Source organism: Heloderma suspectum, chromosome 13 (genome assembly GCF_057233095.1).
Source record: "Heloderma suspectum isolate Gila_16-S chromosome 13, 16-S_ref, whole genome shotgun sequence".
NCBI lineage: Eukaryota > Metazoa > Chordata > Lepidosauria > Squamata > Helodermatidae > Heloderma > Heloderma suspectum.
The window spans coordinates 2520736-2538696 of record NC_139470.1 but is presented as its reverse complement, the minus strand read 5'-3'; the positions used below and the strand labels follow the sequence as shown (position 1 = coordinate 2538696).

General features: G+C 52.5%; 1 protein-coding gene across 2 annotated transcripts in view; it reads left to right on the top strand.

Annotated features, from left to right (window-relative positions):
* Positions 1-3841: 3841 nt before the first annotated feature.
* The window catches only part of FAM222A (family with sequence similarity 222 member A), a 119056-nt gene continuing 104936 nt past the window's right edge, over positions 3842-17961 (top strand). The window contains exon 1 of one of the 2 annotated variants that reach the window (XM_084820278.1): positions 3842-3926. The gene's annotated coding sequence lies outside the window, so the exon portion shown is untranslated. The remainder of the gene's footprint in view (positions 3927-17961) is intronic. The other variant, XM_084820281.1, reaches the window with a different exon arrangement.

The following is a 17961-nucleotide window of genomic DNA, read 5'->3' as shown; positions in this document are numbered from 1 at the left end:
GAAATTAAAAGACGCTTGCTCCTTGGGAGGAAAGCTATGGCCAACCTAGACAGCATAGTAAGAAGCAGAGACATCACCTTGCCGACAAAGGTCTGTCTAATCAAAGCTATGGTTTTCCCACTAGTAATGTATGGCTGTGAGAGCTGGACTATAAGGAAGGCTGAGCGCCGAAGAATTGATGCTTTCGAACTGTGGTGCTGGAGAAGACTCTTACGAGTCCCCTGGACTGCAAGGAGGTCCAATCAGTCCATCCTAAAGGAAATCAACCCTGAGTGCTCATTGGAAGGACAGATACTGAAGCTGAAGCTCCAATATTTTGGCCACCTAATGCGAAGAGAAAACTCCCTGGAAAAGACCCTGATGCTGGGAAAGACTGAAGGCAAAAGGAGAAGGGGACGGCGGAGGATGAGATGGCTAGATAGCATCACCGATGCAATGAATATGGACTTGAGCACACTCCGGGAGAGAGCGCAGGACAGGAAGGCCTGGCGTGCTATGGTCCACGGGGTCACGAAGAGTCGGACACGACTGAACGACTGAACAACAACAATGGCTGTTAGCCTGTGGGGTGCCATGAGGTTCCATCCTGTCTTCCATACATTTTGACATCTACATGAAAATGCAGGGCAGGGGGAGTCATCAGGAGGTTTGGGCTGAAGTTTCATCAGTATGTGAATGATACGCAGCTCTACCTCTCATTTCCAGCTACACATCCCAGGGAAGCTGTCAAAATTGTGAACCAGTGTCTGGAGGCGTTTTTGGGGTGGATGAGGGAAAACAAGCTGAAATGTAATCCAGGCAAGACAGAGGTATTGTGGGGTGGGAAACCAACTACTCTGGATGGAGGTTTACAACTGGTCTTAGATGGGGCTGCACTCCCCCAAAAGGCCCAGTGTGCAGTCTGGGGGTCCTCCTGGACTCTGTGCTAACCGGGGAAGCCCAGGTGGCTGTGGTGTCCAGGAGCGCTTTTTACCAGCTTAGGCCCTATCTGGAGGGGACGGACCTTGCTTCAGTTATCCACGCACTAGTGACATCCAGGCTGGACTACTATAATGCATTGTATGTGGGACTGCTTTTGAAGACAGTTCAGAAACTTCAGCTGGTGCAGAATGTGGCCACCTGCGTGTTGGTGGGGGCAAGGCGATTCAAACATATATCCCCTATATTGCGCCAGCTGCACTGGTTACTGGTGTGTTTTTGAGTTGAATTTAAAGTGCTTATTTGGACCTTTAAAGCCTTAAACGGTTTGTGACCAAATTACTTGACGGACTGCCTTCACCCATATCAGCCTGCCCAAACCTGAAGATCAGCAAGAGAGCTCCTTCTCATCTGCCCACTTCTGAGAGCAGTTAGGTGGGCTACTGCATGAGAGAGGTCCTTTTCTGCAGTGGCCCCGCACCTCTGGAGTAAGTTGCCATTGGGGGTCTGCCAGGCTCGATCATTGCAGGCTTTTAAGTAGGGATGGTGGAGAATTCTGCCATGGACTCCAATGAGGCCAGATTCTAAAGAATCCGCCGCCCCGAGTCCGTGGCGGAACGGACCACTCACCTCTGCCATCCTGCGAAGTTTGTGCCGGCCGGATCCTACCTGCCGCTGGCCGGGTCCAGGTCCGTCCGCTCACTCCACTGCCGTCTGCTGCCGGTCTGCGGATGCAAATGGTGTCTGGCGTAGCGGACGCCATTTGTGTCCCTGCTCTTTGCCGTGATAGGCTATGTAAAGATTTACATAGCCTATCACGGCAAAGAGCAGGGACACAAATGGCGTCCCCTATGCCGGACGCCATTTGTGTCCACAGACTGGCAGTGGACGGACGTCTGGCAGCAGACGGACCTGGCCGGTCGCTCTGTGGCCTTGCTGTGGAGTGGGGCTGGCCAGGGAGGATTCCATGGGGAGGAACGGATCGCCTCCCCGCCCCCCGTGGACCCCCCAGGGGACTTGGGTGAGTGGGGTTTGTACACCCCTACTTTTAAGAAGACCTAGAAAAGGTATTACTTCGCTCTGGCCTTCCCCGGTACGTTTGATGTTTTTATTGTGTTCTGTTTTTATTGGATGTGTTACTGTTTTTAATACCACGTTGGTTTTTACAGTGCGTTTTATTGTTGTATGCCTTCCTGGGAGGGCGCCTTGTGAGAAAGGCGGCCCAGAAATATTTTAAATAACACATAATTCTTCCTCGTAAATATGTTTAGGATTTCAGCCAAAACCATAAACAAGCACAATCAAAAACCAATTTAACAAAGAGATGGAGGGAGCGATGCTACGGCCGCTAGACAGCGGCTAGACGGCCACGGGAGGCGGTGTTTTCCGGGACCGACCTCGGAGCCCTGCAGAACCGGCCTCCGCCCACCTCCGCGGGCCTCAGCACCGCCGCGGGGCGGCTGCGGGGCGCGGCTGGGGGCGCTCGGGCGGAGCTGCCTGCAGGGCACATCCTCCGCGTCGCGCAGCGGCCTCCCGCGCAGGCAGCCGAAATTGGCCGTCTGGCCAACGCTGCCGGGAGGGGAGGGAGCGGTCCCCGCGCGCTGCGCCTGCCCTGCGCGGGACGGGCGGCCCCCCGCTCGGCAGGCGCGCGCCAGCGCCACGCACGCTCGGCGGAAGGGGCCTCCCGCTCCCCGCGCTCCTCAGCCCGCACGCGCGGCCGGCGGCCCTTCTCCGCCCCGGCGCGCGCAGCGCCGCCCCTGAAGCGCGGGCCTCGGCGCGGCCCGCGCTGCAGCCCCGGGCGAGGAACGCGAGAGCGCTCCGGGCCCGCGCCGCGCCGCCGCCCGGCTGCGCGGCGCACGGCGGGCCGGGCCGGGCCGGGCCGGGCGTCCTCGAACGCTGCCGCGGAGGCGCCGCGTGGCGCCCGAGCCCCGCCCGCGCCGCCGGGCGGGGGCGGGGGCGGGGCAGCGGGCGAGCGACGCTTCGCGGCGTCGCCCGGGCAACCGCGGCCCGGGATAATGGGGGGCGTGGCCCAGCCGCGTGCGCCTTGCGGCGGGAGGGGCGCGCGCCGCCTGGCCGCCGCGCCGCGCTCGCCGCGCTCAGTGTCGCCGGAGCCGCCGCCGAGGGAGGCAGCAGCGGAGCAGCAGCAGCAGCGGCGCCGGCGGGGCGAGCTGGAGCCGGCGAGGCCCGCGCGCCGCAGCCGCCGCCGCGGACGGGGGGGCGCCGCGGCCCTTCGCGAGAGCGCCCGGCGGCAGCTGCGCCGCTTCGCCCGGGCATGGCGGCGCGGCGCTGAGCCTCCCGCCGGCCGCCTGCTGCGTCGCCCCGAGCCGGGGCCGCCGCGAGCGGCGCGGAGCTGAGGCGGCTTGCGCGGCGATGCCGGCCCCCGTGGGAGGCTGAGCCCCGGCGCCGAGGCCGCCGCCCGCCGCGCCCGGCCCGCGGTCCCCGGGCGGCGGCGCGCCCGGCCGCCCGCTTGAGCGCGGCCGCCGCCCGCCTCGCCCTTGGGGGCCGGGGGCGCCGCCGTGCCTGCCTGCCGGCGGCGGCCCGGCCCGGCCCGGCCTCCATGCGCGCGGGGCTGGCCGGGCGCGCGCGGCCCGGCGGGCGCTGAGCCTGGCGCGCTGCTCGCGGCCCCGGCGACCCCCGCTGCAGAGCGCCGGCCGGGCCGCGCGGCTGGGCTGCTCCCGCGGCGGCTGGGCTGCCCGTGACGCGGCGGCGGCCGCCCATGCCGGCCCGGCGCCCGGGAGCTGCGTGCCAGACGGCCGAGGCTGCGCGGCGGCCGCTCCGGGGGCGCGCGCCCGGCCGCCGAGCCCCGCCGGGGCCGCAGGCAGCCTGCCCCGCGGGGGCGCGTCGTCGCGTGCCGCGCCCTGCCCCCGCGCCAGCCCGGATTTCGGCCTTTCCGCTCGGCGCCTCGCCTGCGCGTTTCCTTCATGGCTCCGAGGACGAGGCGGGCGAGGCTGTTCCTGGCTGTGGCGCCCTGAAGAGGATTCGGAACGGATTAGAGGAGCGCCTGGATGGTAAATGGGGCGCGGGGGGAGGGGGGCTCTGCCCACCCCCGTGTTTCTGGGGCGCGTTTCTTCCTCCCGCTGCAGGGCCGCTTCTTGGACCCCTTTCCGCTCATCATCGCCGGCTGGAGCGGGGCTCGTTTCCAGCCACGGCAGAGCTCTCAGCTGCGGGGTGGGTGTGCAGGGACCCCGGCCCGGCCCGGCCGCGTGCTGGGGGGCCTCGGCGGACCGCCTCGGCCGAGGTGTCCCGCCTCCGGCTCGCCTTCCCTTCGCCCCGCTCCCTGCCTCTTGCAGCAAGCGGCGCATCCCGGAGCAGTGCCTGTGGCTTGGCCACTGTGATGTGCCGCCCCCCAGATCTGGGGCAGCCGAACCATCCGGGGATTTGCCTCTGCTGGTGGCCCGTTATTCCCAATGAGCGGGACTTGCTGCCCTCACGCGCTGAGCTGGGCTAGTCCGCCGAGGGGTCGGCTCTCCGGGTGGGGGGCCCTGCCTCTGTGCGGGGCCGGTCCCGCGGCTTGACTCGGCTGTCTTGCGGGGGAGCCCTCCTTGCTCCTGGGCCCGAGGGGGTGCGGGAGGCCTGGCGGAAGGAGGGGCCGTGCGGGTTCGAGGGAGAGGTGAAACTGGGGCAGCTGATACAGTAGGGGGCAGGGGTGGACTTGGGGGTGGCTTCTGCCCGGTGGCTGTGCAGCCTTGTGTCTAAACAGGGCTGGCGTGCGCCTATAAATGGGATGCTTCGGCCTAGGCTCAGCTGAGCCCTCGCATCTCCTTCCACCCGTCTCGGAGCCTCCTGTGTGCCCCCCAGATGTGTTGGACTTCAACACCCATCGTTCTCCGCTAGCGTGGCCAGTGGTCAGGAGTGCTGGGAGCTTCAGTCCAAAACGTCGGAAGGGCCCGGGTTGGGGAAGGCTGCGTAAAAGCATTTGATAACTTCGTGGTGTCCGGCTCCTTCGGCAGCCGTCAGCCATGATCACGAAGAGTGAAACCTCCGTTTTCAGAGCCAGTCTACCCCATGCTGGGGAGCAACAAGAGGAGGTGGCTCTTTCAGACTTCACCTACAGTTCAGGAGAAGTTGGGGAAAGGGTGTGTGTGCAGCTTGTGTTTCTCCTGGGCAGAGGCAGGTGCTGTTGAGATCAAGGGCTCACTTCCTTGCATGGGCGCTGAAAAAAGAAGTGCCAGATGCGTTTCCCAGGCTGTGAAAGGCAGGAGCTGGTGGGCTATGCAGGGGTGGCATGGGTGGCTTTTGGCGTGAGAGGCACAGATGCAGAGAGGTGGAGCCCCCGAGGCCACCCACCCATCCCTGTCCTTCCAAGCCAACCTCCTGTTCCTGCGTGCCGCCTCTGTATTTGCTCCCCCCATGAAACGAGCGCACAAAGAAGTGTGTTGCTTTGTTTTTATTTCAACGGAGAGATCTCCATGGAAGGCTGCATAAGAGTTAACTTGCAACTGGGCTGCGTCTCTCCCCCCCCCCCCCCGCTTAAGCTGGGGGGTGAGCGCGCTGGCGCAGCAGCATAAGAGCTGGCTTTAGCGTCTGTTCGGAAGAATCTGTTCAGCCGAGGAGCATCGTAATCCCGAGGTTGGAGGCATCTGGGGAATTAAGGGTGGAAACTTAGGCCCGGGGTTTGAAAGGGGCCACTGGGAGAGGTTTGTGATCCTCTTTGTGGGGCATGCGGAGGCCCTGAATGTAAATGGGAAGGGCTTCTCCTGTCTGGGAATTCGAAGGTGGGGTGGGTGGCAGGCCGGCCTCCTCCCACTGAGCTACGTTGGGTGTCTTGAATTGCAGGTGATGGGAGATGCCGATGGTCTTGAGCACCAGGGCTTTTTAAAATTTCAAATATCCCTGAATGTGTTACAGCCCTCTTTTTGAGCTTCCCTCAATGACACCTCTGTGCTGTCTGTCTGGTGCATTAGCCTGTGTCAAAATACTTGGCTTTTGTTGGTGCCTGGGGTAGTGAGAGCATCAGACATGACCTGCTGGGGCGGGCCTCTCTATTCCAGTATTCTGCTCACCGCAGCCGACCTGTTGCCCCCATGGGAAGCCCACAAGCAAGACATGAGGGCTACAGCACCCTCCCGCCCATGTTCCCCAGCATACTGCTTCTGATATTGAAGGGAATCTATAGCCGTCATGACTAACATTCACTGATAGCCTTATCCTCCTTCATGAATGTGTTAAATCCCCTTTTAAAGCTGCCCAAGTGGGTGGCCATTGCTACCTCTTGTGGCAGCAAGTTCCATAGTCCAACTCTGTGTTGAGTGAAGAAGCCGCGGCTGTCGGAGTGTTTCCAATGAGGGGCTGTTACGGATTGATTTCTCTTTTGCCATCCTGCTGCGTATGGCTTCGTCCTAAGTGGAAGAGGCTGGTCTGTGTGTTGGCAGTGTGTTTGGAAAGTGGTGGTGGTGGGTCAGCAGGGAGCAACAGAGCTCCACATACTGTGGTTTCACTTTGGGGAATGAGGTTTGAGGGCTTTGGCAAAAGTGGGGTTTGGGGGTGTTGGGCGTTCTGGGAGGGAGAGTCTAGGCCATGGATGGGCAGAAGGTAGTTCTCCAAGTGTTTTGCACTTCAACTCCCAGAAGCTCCTGCCAGTATACCTAATGGTCAGGAATGCTGGGAGTTGAAGTCCAGAACATCTGGAGACTTACTTTTTGCCTCCCCCTGGTCTAGGCCATGTGTGGGCAATCTGTGGTCCTCCAAATGGTTGGGCCTACAACTCCCATCAGCCCTAGCAAGTATAACCATTAGTGAGGGGTGATGGGAGTAGTAGTAGACAAAAAAAACCCTGGACTGCCACATATTGCCCACCAGGCAGGAGGAGAATAACATTTTTAAAAAGTCCCCAAGGGCCGTTAAAACGCATTTGTGATATGGGGGGCAGTGCTTTTGCACTGCACCCCCCCCGCACTGTGGGGGGGGGGCGGGGTGAGGCAAATTGCCTGCTTCTAGCAGCATCGGGAGCCTATCACAGAACAGCATGGACCGTTCTCATGCGGTCCATGAGTGATCCCTTTGGCCTTTATGACAGGGTGGCCAAGTGCCAAAGAGGAAGCGGCTCTGCACCTATAATAGGAGTGTGTAGAACAGGGAATTTCAGCAGGTGTAGCTTGTCACCTGTTGAAAACACCCTTTAAGGTTTCTGGAGTTTCCTTTCCATGGGCTAATTATAGGCCTTAGTTTACAAATACAAGCACTACAAGTCCCAAGTGAGTGAAGTGTATAAAATAGTTAAAAACGTTGAGTTGTATTTGAAACTTAGGTTGGAGTGAAAGTATGTAAGCTTTCAGACTTCACACAGTTCTTCATCTGGTAGGATGGGAAGGGAGCAAAATTTCAGGCATAGATGAGCGTTAGCTGGCTTACCAATGACTGAAAACAAGTTGTCCTTTTCCAAACTGTCTGGGATGAAGAATTCTGTGAATCTTTTCAGCATGCATAATTTTACATCAGCCTAAATTGCTAGAGTGAAAGATACAAAGTAGAATGTTGTTTGGGGTGTTGAGCTTGGATGTGGGCCTGTCACAACCATCACACTCGGGGTTGAAAGTGGGTGACTAAACTACTTTGGAGGGCTGTTGTGAGGCTAAAACACCATTAAGAACTCTGGAGATGTACAGCAGACACAATGGAACCCATTCCCTAGGGAGGTGGGGGGCTCTCCCACACTGGAGGCATTCAAGACAAGGCTGGACAGCCACCTGTCAGGGCTGCTCTGACTTGGATTCCTGCATTGAGCAGGGGGTTGGACTCCATGGCCTTGTAGGCCCCTTCCAGCCCTACTATTCTATGATTCTAAGTTGTAAAGACTAAATGGCAGTTTCTAAGACGGTCAGCTCACTGGGCAGGGATGCAGTAGTCCCTGATATAGAGCAGGGGTGTCGGATCTCTTACTCCGTTTCAGATAAGCTGGGAGGGATGGTGCATTTCATTGGTGGCCCAGGCTGAAGGAAAAAGCCAGGGCTCAAAATACCCCGTGTTGTAGCTTAAAGCTCTTACTGCCCCTAGCGAGGCTTTAGAAGAGGCATTTCAGCCTTTTAAAATGGGGTGGGGGGAAATGCGAAAGCCAGAAGGTGGCCCAATGATTGGCCTTTGCGGGGAAGGGGGCTTGGCTCTTTGGAGAACCCTGGAGGACTGAGTGGGGCATCAGCCTCTGGCAAAGTAATTTCCTTCTCCTTTGGCGCAATCTGTAGATAATGACTGCGCGCTGATACAACCTTATTTTTGGAGTTGCTGGTGGGGGTGGGGAGAAGAGTTTGGAACCCAATGAAAACACTTTCCTTCCTTGATCTTTACGTCTTTTAAAAGGCTCCAGGAATTTGGTGTGTTCCCCCCTCCCCACTTGCATAAAGATCCCTTGCTGGTTTTAACAGGTCGATCAATCTCCATTCCAAGTTCCTCTCAGTTTCACGCTGCAAGGTATTTCAAGCCTGAAGAGGGAGGGACATTAAAAATTTAAGCCTCTAAGCCACGGAACAGTTACCCAGGGCTGCTGCTGCAGGAAAAGAAAACCTCAAGAAGGCAAGATTGGCTGGCTACTCTAAATAGAAGTGGTGAAATGGCATTTTAATAACTCGTGGCTTTACATCAGGACTCGTGGCTCCTCTTAATTTGGGTCCACGGGTGGGGAAGAGCAAAGTACCTGCAAAGGAGCTTCCAGTTTAGTGGCTATCATAAATTATTGGGGCTTTTAAGGCTCTTAGTTCGGAGGCATTCTAAGCCTTTCGGGTTCCCTGTCTGCCCATGGCAGGCTCAGAATCTTATACCCTGCCTCTCTCCCTGGGAAGGAGAGTTGAGAGAGGCTGTGGGTCTGAATTTATAAGTTCCCCTTGCTCAGGCGGACGGATCCTGGTTGAAACCAGAACAGTGTTCGGTGGCTGGGTCTAACTTGCTGTGTTAGGCTGCAGACACAGGGCCAATGAGCTGCAGTGGTTTGTTTGCCTGGCCAGCTGCCCTTCCCAAGCCTCTGAGCAAACTAATAATCTGATTTGTTTTTCTGTTGGCTTGGAAACATGCTTATTTTTTACACACTGAAAAGAAAACACTACTACATAAAACTGTCTCTGTGTGTTTTATGTTTTTAAATTTTGCATATTGTATTTTTAATGTTTTTAATCTTTGTAAACCACCCAGAGAGCTTTGGCTATGGAGTGGTATACAAATGTAATAAATAAAGTGGTATACAAATGTAATAAATAAATAATTTAACTTATTTTAATAACTGAATAGGTTTTGTGATTGCTGCCTGTTTTGTGGCCCTCTCCAGTTTGCTTGTATGAGTGTGATTTTACTTAAAAATTGCTTTCAGTGTGCAGTGGTGCCTTATGGAGTACAAGAAGATAGGTCTCTGCTCCAAGAAGCTTACGGTATAAAACGCTGACATGAAGGAAGCAGCGGCAGAGCTAAATGGGGAAAGAATATGCACTTCAGTTACGTGGGCGTGTGCTTGCCTCTACTTTGGAACTAAGGCCATTGTGCCAAAGGGTTAGAACAGGTGCCTTCGTTGTCCTGTGACTCATTCCAGGACTAGAATCCTCTGCTTCTCCAGATCTCAAAATATGCACATCCAACAGATTTAATATGGGTTGGGGAAGGGCTCATTTAGAACAAATAGCATCTTCCCTGTTGAGAGATTGTGGCACTTTGGTTGAATGAGCAGCTTCTTGTACACGTTACTCCGGTTTTGTATACAGTTGTTCCTGGCCACAACTTTGAGGTTTGTGCCTCACATACGTTGCAGTGAGTGCATTCAGTCTTGCTCCGTAGTCTGGGGAACATGAGTGATGTCCCAAGTTGTATTATTTATTATTTTCTTACTTAGTTGAGTTGCATTCCCAGGTCTGAGATCCTGTTTTCAGGAAGTTGCGGATATGCAGGAAAAGACTCCATCATAGCCTCTAAGGCAGGAGTGGCCAATGCGTGGCCCTCCAGGTGTTGGACTACAACTCCCATAAGCCCCAGCCAGCATGGCCAGTGGTCAGGGATTCTGGGAGCTGTAGTCCAGCCACATCTGGAGGACTGCAGGCTGCCCATTCCTGCTCTAAGGCAACATTTTGTGGACCCAAGGGTACTTCAGTACATCTGTGGTTTCTTGCTGAGATATTCTGAATGTGCTTTTGTTTGTTATTTAAAGTAAGCTAAGTTCCTAGTCCTTGTGATTGGTGAGATGAGGATTGAAAAGCAAACACAACGCCCAAATTCAATTCCTTGCCTTTCCTTCTGCTCACGTAATTCCAGCCAGGGCTTTGTACATCTTGTCTTTGGAGAAAGTGCTTCTGTGCATGTGCAGAATACCTTCCCATTGGTGAATAGGACTCTCTGATCAGTGATAAAGGGCATAAATTAAAGGGCATATTCTCAATGGGGCAAAAGGCCTACTGTGATCCCTTGGAAATCTGTTAAGCACACGTTGTGAAGGGAGGAAAGTGCCGATCTGTTCTTTTCTGCCTCTAGAAATTACGTGACGCGCCGGGCAGCCCGTTATGTCAAATATAAATGACAAATTGCACTGAGGACTTTTCATGCAGGCAAGCGAGAGGGAGGGAGGGGGAGAGAGAGGAATATTTCTCCTTTCTCTCCTGCTTCGTGCATTCTTCGGAAAAAGCTAATATTCGTGCAAGGTAATTCAATCAAACAGTGATTCCTGTCGGCTAATGCCGCAACGCCGGGAACAGAGAGGCAGGCGCACAAAAGCCCTGCTTTATTACCTCCTGCTTGCTCGGGAATTGCTTTTCTCCCTCGAGTGAGCCGGCTAAAGCTGGCTTTATTATGTTAACCTATTTGCGCGTCAAGAGCTATTGTGCTGCTCGCTATCTCTGTTTGTGTTTGCTCGGCGCGGCAAAGAAAAAGGCGACGGGGAAAAATGGCCGGCCGGTCAGTGCCTGGCGCTCCGGGGGCATTGCTCGGTTGCTAAGTGACTTGCACCCCCCATAATCGCTTATCTCCCAAGGAGATGTCTTCCGTAATTATCAGCCTGCTGACATCTTTCGAAAGCTGCCTACTAATGCCCCCCGCCCTAAAAAACAAAAGATCTGATGGAGCAGAGAGGATGTTGTTTCGGCTTTGGTTGCTGTCTGCATCAATTTAAAACATGATAAAGATATATAATATATCATCCTGCAGCAGGCATATGGCTTATCCAGAGCCAGACCTATGGTCCATCAGCATGGGCTAATCAGTCTTGTAGCAGATCTCTAATGCTGTGGACAGAAAAGGGTCTTCCAGCCCCCAGCCTTGCTAGCCCAACATGTTTTTTTTAACTGGAGATGCCAGGAATTGAACCCGAGATGACATGCATTCCGAGTGTGGGCTCTAACTTTGTTTAAATGCACATACATGCACTATCGCAGGGGTAAAGCTGCGCACTTGCTTGCTTTTTCCTTATTAATTTCTTTCTTCCAAGAAGGTGAGGGTGGCAAACGTGTGTTTTTCGTGTTTTACCCTTGCGAGAGACCTGAAAGGCCAGTTAGGCTGAGAGTTTGGGGCCAAAGGCCTCTTGGTGAGCTGCGAGAGTTCAGACTCCTCTCTCCCAGGTCCAGGTCTCTATCCACTACACCACGTTGTCTGAATTTTATGTAGCCGCTCTTCCAGAACGTAAAACCGGTTCTTCCTCTTCCAACTTGTACCACTTTATGCTCTGTTATTCTCTCACAGCTGCCTTTCCCAACTGGGAGCTCTCCAGATGCATTAGGCTGCCACTCACACCACCCCTGAGCATTGGCCTCGTTGGCTGGGGATTATGGGAGTTGTAGTCCAACGCCTGGAGAGTGCCAGGTTGGGGAAGTCTGGCGTAACAGTAAGGGGTCAGTTGCAGGGTGGTGGTCCAGAGTGCTCCGCCCTTCGTGGAGGCTCTTGCTTGAGAATTTAATGAGGAGGATGTTGGTCTCAGTTAGACCTCCAGTTATAGTGAATGGGGAGAAAATGAACCACAGTGCTGCCAGCATATTGGAGCTGAAATGACTCCTAGCATGGTGAGAACTCCAAAAGAGCAAGAGCAGTTCGGTGGAGCCCCCAGTTGGGTAAGGAGGCTTTGGCCACTGTTCTTTTATTCATATGTCCAGGTCTTTGGGTGAAGGTATTGTGGATTGTGATACCCCCCCAGCAATTATTTATTAAGCTATATTTATGAACCACTTACATTAAAAGACATTTCTAAGTGATGTATAAAACACTACTGTATAAGGTCATAATTAAATACTGTATATTATTACCGTAGACACAGTTACCTTCCTGGGAATGCTTGTTAGGAGAAGTCTGTCTTCAGTGGGCCCCGAAAGGGTTGGCACCTGTCTAATTTGAAGTGGTGAAGGGTTCCAGAGGGTGAGCGCTTTGATGCTAAAGGCCTTGTTCTGATCTGTCATGGACTGGACCTCCGAAATCTTGGGCACCACTAGAAGGGGGTCTCCTGATGAGGGTAGCAACCAAACAGACAGGCATGAGGTCAGGCCAACTGTTACCTATCCTGCTCCTGGGTGCTAACAGAAGCAGATGAAATTAAGAAGAGGTGGAAAGAATACACAGAAGAACTATACAAGAAAGATCTTAATGTCCCTGATAACCATGATAGTGCTGTCACTGAACTTGAGCCGGACATCCTAGAGTGTGAATTCAAGTGGGCCTTAGGAAGCATTACTAACAACAAAGCTAGAGGAGATGACAGTATTCCAGCTGAGCTATTTAAGATCCTAAAAGATGATGCTGTTAAAGTGCTGCATTCAATATGCCAACAAATTTGGAACACTCAGCAGTGGCCATAAGACTGAAAAAGGTCAGTTTACATTCCAATTCCAAAGAAGGGCAATGCCAAAGAGTGTTCAAACTACCGCTCAGTTGCACTCATTTCACATGCCAGCAAGGTGATGCTCAAAATCCTACAAGCTAGGCTTCAGCAGCATGTGAACCGAGAACTACCGGAAGTACAAGCTGGGTTTCGAAGAGGCAGAGGAACTAGAGATCAAATCGCCAACATTCGCTGGATCATTATGTGGATCGCAACAAACTCTGGCAAATTCTTAAAGTGATGGGAGTACCAGACCACCTTACCTGTCTCCTGAGAAACCTGTACGAGGGTCAAGAAGCAACAGTAAGAACCGGACATGGAACAACTGATTGGTTCAAAATTGGGAAAGGAGTACGGCAAGGATGCATATTGTCGCCCTGCTTATTTAATTTATATGCAGAGTACATCATGAGAAACCCGGGTTGGATGAATCACAGGTCGGAATTAAGATTGCCGGGAGAATGATCAACAACCTCCGATATGCAGACGATACCACCCCAATGGCAGAAAGCGAAGAGGATCTCAAGAGCCTCTTGTTGAGGGTGAAAGAGGAGAGTGCAAAAGCTGGTTTGAAACTCAACATTAAAAAAACGAAGATCATGGCATCTGGCCCCATCACTTCCTGGCATATAGAAGGGGAAGAAATGGAAGCAGTGACAGATTTTACTTTCTTGGGCTCCAAGATCACCGCAGACGGTGACTGTAGCCATGAAATTAAAAGACGCTTGCTCCTTGGGAGGAAAGCTATGGCACACCTAGACAGCATAGTAAGAAGCAGAGACATCACCTTGCCGACAAAGGTCCGTCTAATCAAAGCTATGGTTTTCCCAGTAGCAACGTATGGCGGGACTATAAGGAAGGCTGAGCGCCGAAGAATTGATGCGTTCGAACTGTGGTGCTGGAGAAGACTCTTACGAGTCTCCTGGACTTCAAGGAGGTCAAATCAGTCCATCCTAAAGGAAATCAACCCTGAGTGCTCATTGGAAGGACAGATACTGAAGCTGATGCTCAAATATTTTGGCCACCTAATACAAAGAGAAAAGTCGCTGGAAAAGACCCTGATGCTGGGCAAGACTGAAGGCAAAAGGAGAATGGGACGGCAGAGGATGAGATGGCTAGATAGCATCACTGATGCAGTGAATATGAACTTGAGCACACACCGGGAGAGAGCGCAGGACAGGAAGGCCTGGCGTGCTATGGTCCATGGGGTCACGAAGAGTCGGACACGACTGAACAACAACAACAACAAAACAAGGACTAAAACCTTAAAACTGTTCCAGTAACAGATTTAACAATGGGGGGTCATTACAGAGGTTGAGGCACCATCATGGTGCTGTTACACCTCTCTTTGTTGTGCTAGAGCACTTCTCAGAATATATGTTTTGTTCCTCTCTAATAGGCGACCAGGGGTGCAATCCTATGTATGTATAGACAGAAAAAAGTCCTACAAGTCCCAGCATTCCCCAGCCAGCATATGGCCTTCAAGGAACCAAAGCCCCAGCTCTTTGAAATCTTCCTGCCTTGGTTGGCTGGAGACGGTTCTGACTCGCCCCAGACGAGTGGATGGTCCTTCTTCAAGACTGCTTTTGAACTTGGTATCTGTAGAGTGAATTCTCCCTGATGGTGCTCTGCCCCAGCTTTGGTTTGACGCTGATCTCAAAGGGCGGTGAGTCGGAGACTTAAGCAAGGTGTCTTGGTGGTGTCCCCCCCCCCCCATGTAACATAAATGCCCTTCTTGCAAAATCAGGCTGCCAAAGGGACTGGCGTGAAGGCGCTGTCCTGCAGGGAAAGGAAGAGGCATCTCTGTGTTGGGTCTTCGATTGCAGATTGGCTGTGCCAGAGATGAAGCCTCGGTGCTGGAAATCATTAATGCAGCTCCATCCGATCCTGTTGCCCCTCCCCGCCGTGTCTCAGGGCTGCTTCTTTCTTCCTCTCCCCCCTGCCCCCTTTCAGGGTCTCGCTGTGGCTTTTTGCTGGAGAGGCACACAAATGCATCTATTTATGGCTGGCTGTAAACAAGCTTCCAATAAAAACAAGTTAATGACCTGAAACCGACAAGAGCCTGCTGGGAATTTTTTATTGCCCTGGAGACTCCTCTTGCCAACAAGGAGACAATATTGCCATTTTAAGCCCCCCAGATGCGAGTTGTGCCTGCCCACCCCCCAGGCCATTAACCTGCCTTCCACCCAACTGAAAAGCGAGTGGAGACAGATGATGTCTGGAGGTCTCTGCAGGGCTGTCTCTAATTCTTTGGGAAGATTAGTTTTGCCTTCTGTGTGTGTTCCTTAAGGCTTTTTCCTGTACCATACAAGTGAACTGAGAGAAGGGTAAAACCGAACCTGGGACAACTATGTCTGCTCACCTGCTCCCTCACAGAACCCTTGGGACCACAGGTTCATGGGTCTGGAGAAGCAGAGCAGCCCCCCCCCCCATTTTCTTAATTGCAACTCGTTTTCCTTGCTCCATATAAGAAAATGAACATTTTGATTCCATCTACTTGAATGGAGCAAAGGAAAGGGGGCTGCAGCTGATGAAAATCCAGGCACAGTGTTCCCCAGAGTTTGGCATTGGGGAGGGGAAATCAGGTGGTGCTTTGGGGGTTCTGGGTGAGCCCTTGTGTGCTTGCCTCTCCCCAGCGGCCTGTATTGGACTGAGCTGTCTTTGGCTTAAAGCCACCAGGATTTGTGCTTTGTGGTGGTAGAGCAGGTGGGGAAAAAAGGGTTGGGTTTGCATGAAGGCTGGATGCACCCCCAGACCCTGTCTTCTGAGCGTTCATCTCATGGTTCACATTCTTTTAGTTTTTAGAAAAGGTGGCGGCTGAAGAGTTAGGTACATGATAGAGAGAGCTGTGCAGCTGTGGAGGGAGCAGGATGGAGGGTGCATCCATTGGTGGCCTTTATCCCTGTTGGCATGTTGCAGCCAGTGGAGGCTGGTGGCTCCGATGTCTGTGGGGCGGTGAATCCGCTCCGGGTTTCAGTCAGAACTCTAAAGGAGCTATCCAAGGTGCAACACCTTGGATAGCTCCTTTAGAGTTCTGACTGAAACCCGGAGCGGATTCACCGCCTCACTGACATCGGAGCCACCAGCCTTTGTATATTAGGCAGTGTATGTCTGGTGGCTGGGGATAAACAGGAAGGCTGTCGCCCTTCGCACCCCACTTGCTGAGCTCCCGCAAGGTTTCTTGGGTGACTGTCTAGATTTGGTCTGATACAGCAAGGGCCGCTCTTCCCTTCTCAGACATCGTATTTTGGGTCAGGGTGGATTTATGGACCCTTTCGCAGGATGTGTACATACTAGCTGCATCGTGAGGCCAAGATGCGTTCTGAGAATGCAGGTCAAACGGATATTCATGGTGTTCGGCCTGCGGAGGTTGGGGGATTACTTGGCTATGCTTCCAGCTTGCAGAGACAGATGCTTGGGCCACGCTTCAGTCCTTTCCAGGCATTACATGATGGTGGCTGTGGCTACTCTTGTACTGCAGACCCACTGATCTGTGCTTCCGGTGTGTGGCTGCGAGATTTGAGAGGCAGGTGACGCAGTGGGTAGCCCAGCCACCTCCAAGCTTGACAAGTGATGGGAGTTGTGGTCTGGAACATTTGGAGGGTGCCATGTTGGGGAAATCTGGGCTGGAGTGTACAACTTAGACCAGCCAGACCTGGGTTCATGCCTTCACTTAGCTGAAAAGGAGTGATGTGGGACAGAAAGTCTTCCAAACCAGAGAATTTTCCTGTGCTCTATTTTTCCATGGAAAATTTTCCATTTCATGTGTTCATTAATAAAAATGAATGGGTGCCCATTGCAAATGCAATATTAGGCAGGTGTGGCAGTTTCAGAATTTTAATTAATGTTTTGCAGGTGGTTATCCCTAGCAGATCTGTGAGAGAATACATATATGTCATTGAAATACATGTCTCAATGTGAAATGGAACTAAAAACAGTAACCACAAAACTGATGGAGCCCCAACAGCATCAGTAGAAGAGAATCAAACATTTATGTAGAAAAATATCTATATTAAAAGAACATTAAGTGTGTTTTGATTTTTATCCTCAAATATGTCAGGTGACATACTTGCATATTGAGAGAAAATATTGACCTGGGGTACTTTTGTTTTAGTTTTGTTTACTAAATGCAAGTAATTAAAGATCTAACTTCAACTGCTCTCTGTGTCTTGAGAAATTTTTCTAGTGCAAACTGAACATTTTCCAGTGCAAATTACCCTATGCAAAAACTTTCCAGAAAACCCACACCATTACGAATAAGCTTGCTGGATGACCTTGGGAAATTTCTGTTTGTGTTGTTTAAAAGCGGGATATTCTTGCACTGCTAGCCACACCACGTGAGATAGAACCTGTTCCGTTGGGTCGGTCCCAGTTGAGTTTGTGGATGGGAAACTTTTCTTAGAGGGTTTCCTTGGTGGGTGGGACTGGAAAAGACCTTCTTTTCTTTCTTTCTCATCGTGCTTGGTCCTCAAGCCATTCTGTTGAGGATTTTTAAAAATAAAGCTTTTTGTTTTAACCATGTGGCTTCTGTAGGCCATTTTTAAAAGAAGAAGAATGCCCCTGAGCTAGAAGTAAAGCTGACTTTGTTGTTGGTAACCAAACACTAATAAAGCTTTAATACCCTACAGTGCAGGGGCTTTAACTCTCTCTCACATCCAGGCTCTCTTTTTCTCCCTTGCCTGCAGCTCTCTTGTAAAATGCGCACGTTGCATGAAACTGAGACATGCTCAGAACTAGCAAAGCGTGGCTTCTTTCAGGCAACTGTCAATGCATTGTTGTCCTTTTATTTGTGAACTGGGTCACTGCCCCCTGCCTCATGGATCACTGAACAGATTATTGGGTGCACAATTCCTTATTCTAGGGCTATCTTAACATGCAAATGAAATCATTCTTCTAGACCTCATTGGATGGAAGATGGTATACAGGATAGGAGTTAGGTAATTTTTGTTGAAGTATTAGGACCCAGAGGTGGTGTGTCTGTCTGTCTGGGGTGGTGGAGCAGGGGATCCAATATGTAGCTCTTTGCCCTCCTCTACGACTTGCAGAATAGACTATGCAAAGTAAGCAGAAAGATGTATCTGTGTTTAACTGTCATGACTTCAAGCCACAGAATTCCGTTTTTTTTAATTAAAGAACGCCCCTCTTTAAAAAAATTACCTGCGTGGTCCTGGGAATGACATGCAAAGCTGAGGTCTTTTCACATGGAATAACTGTTCATCACAGCTACGCCCTTCTTCATTTATTTACAGACTGCTCTACATCGCTTCAAAAACAGTGAA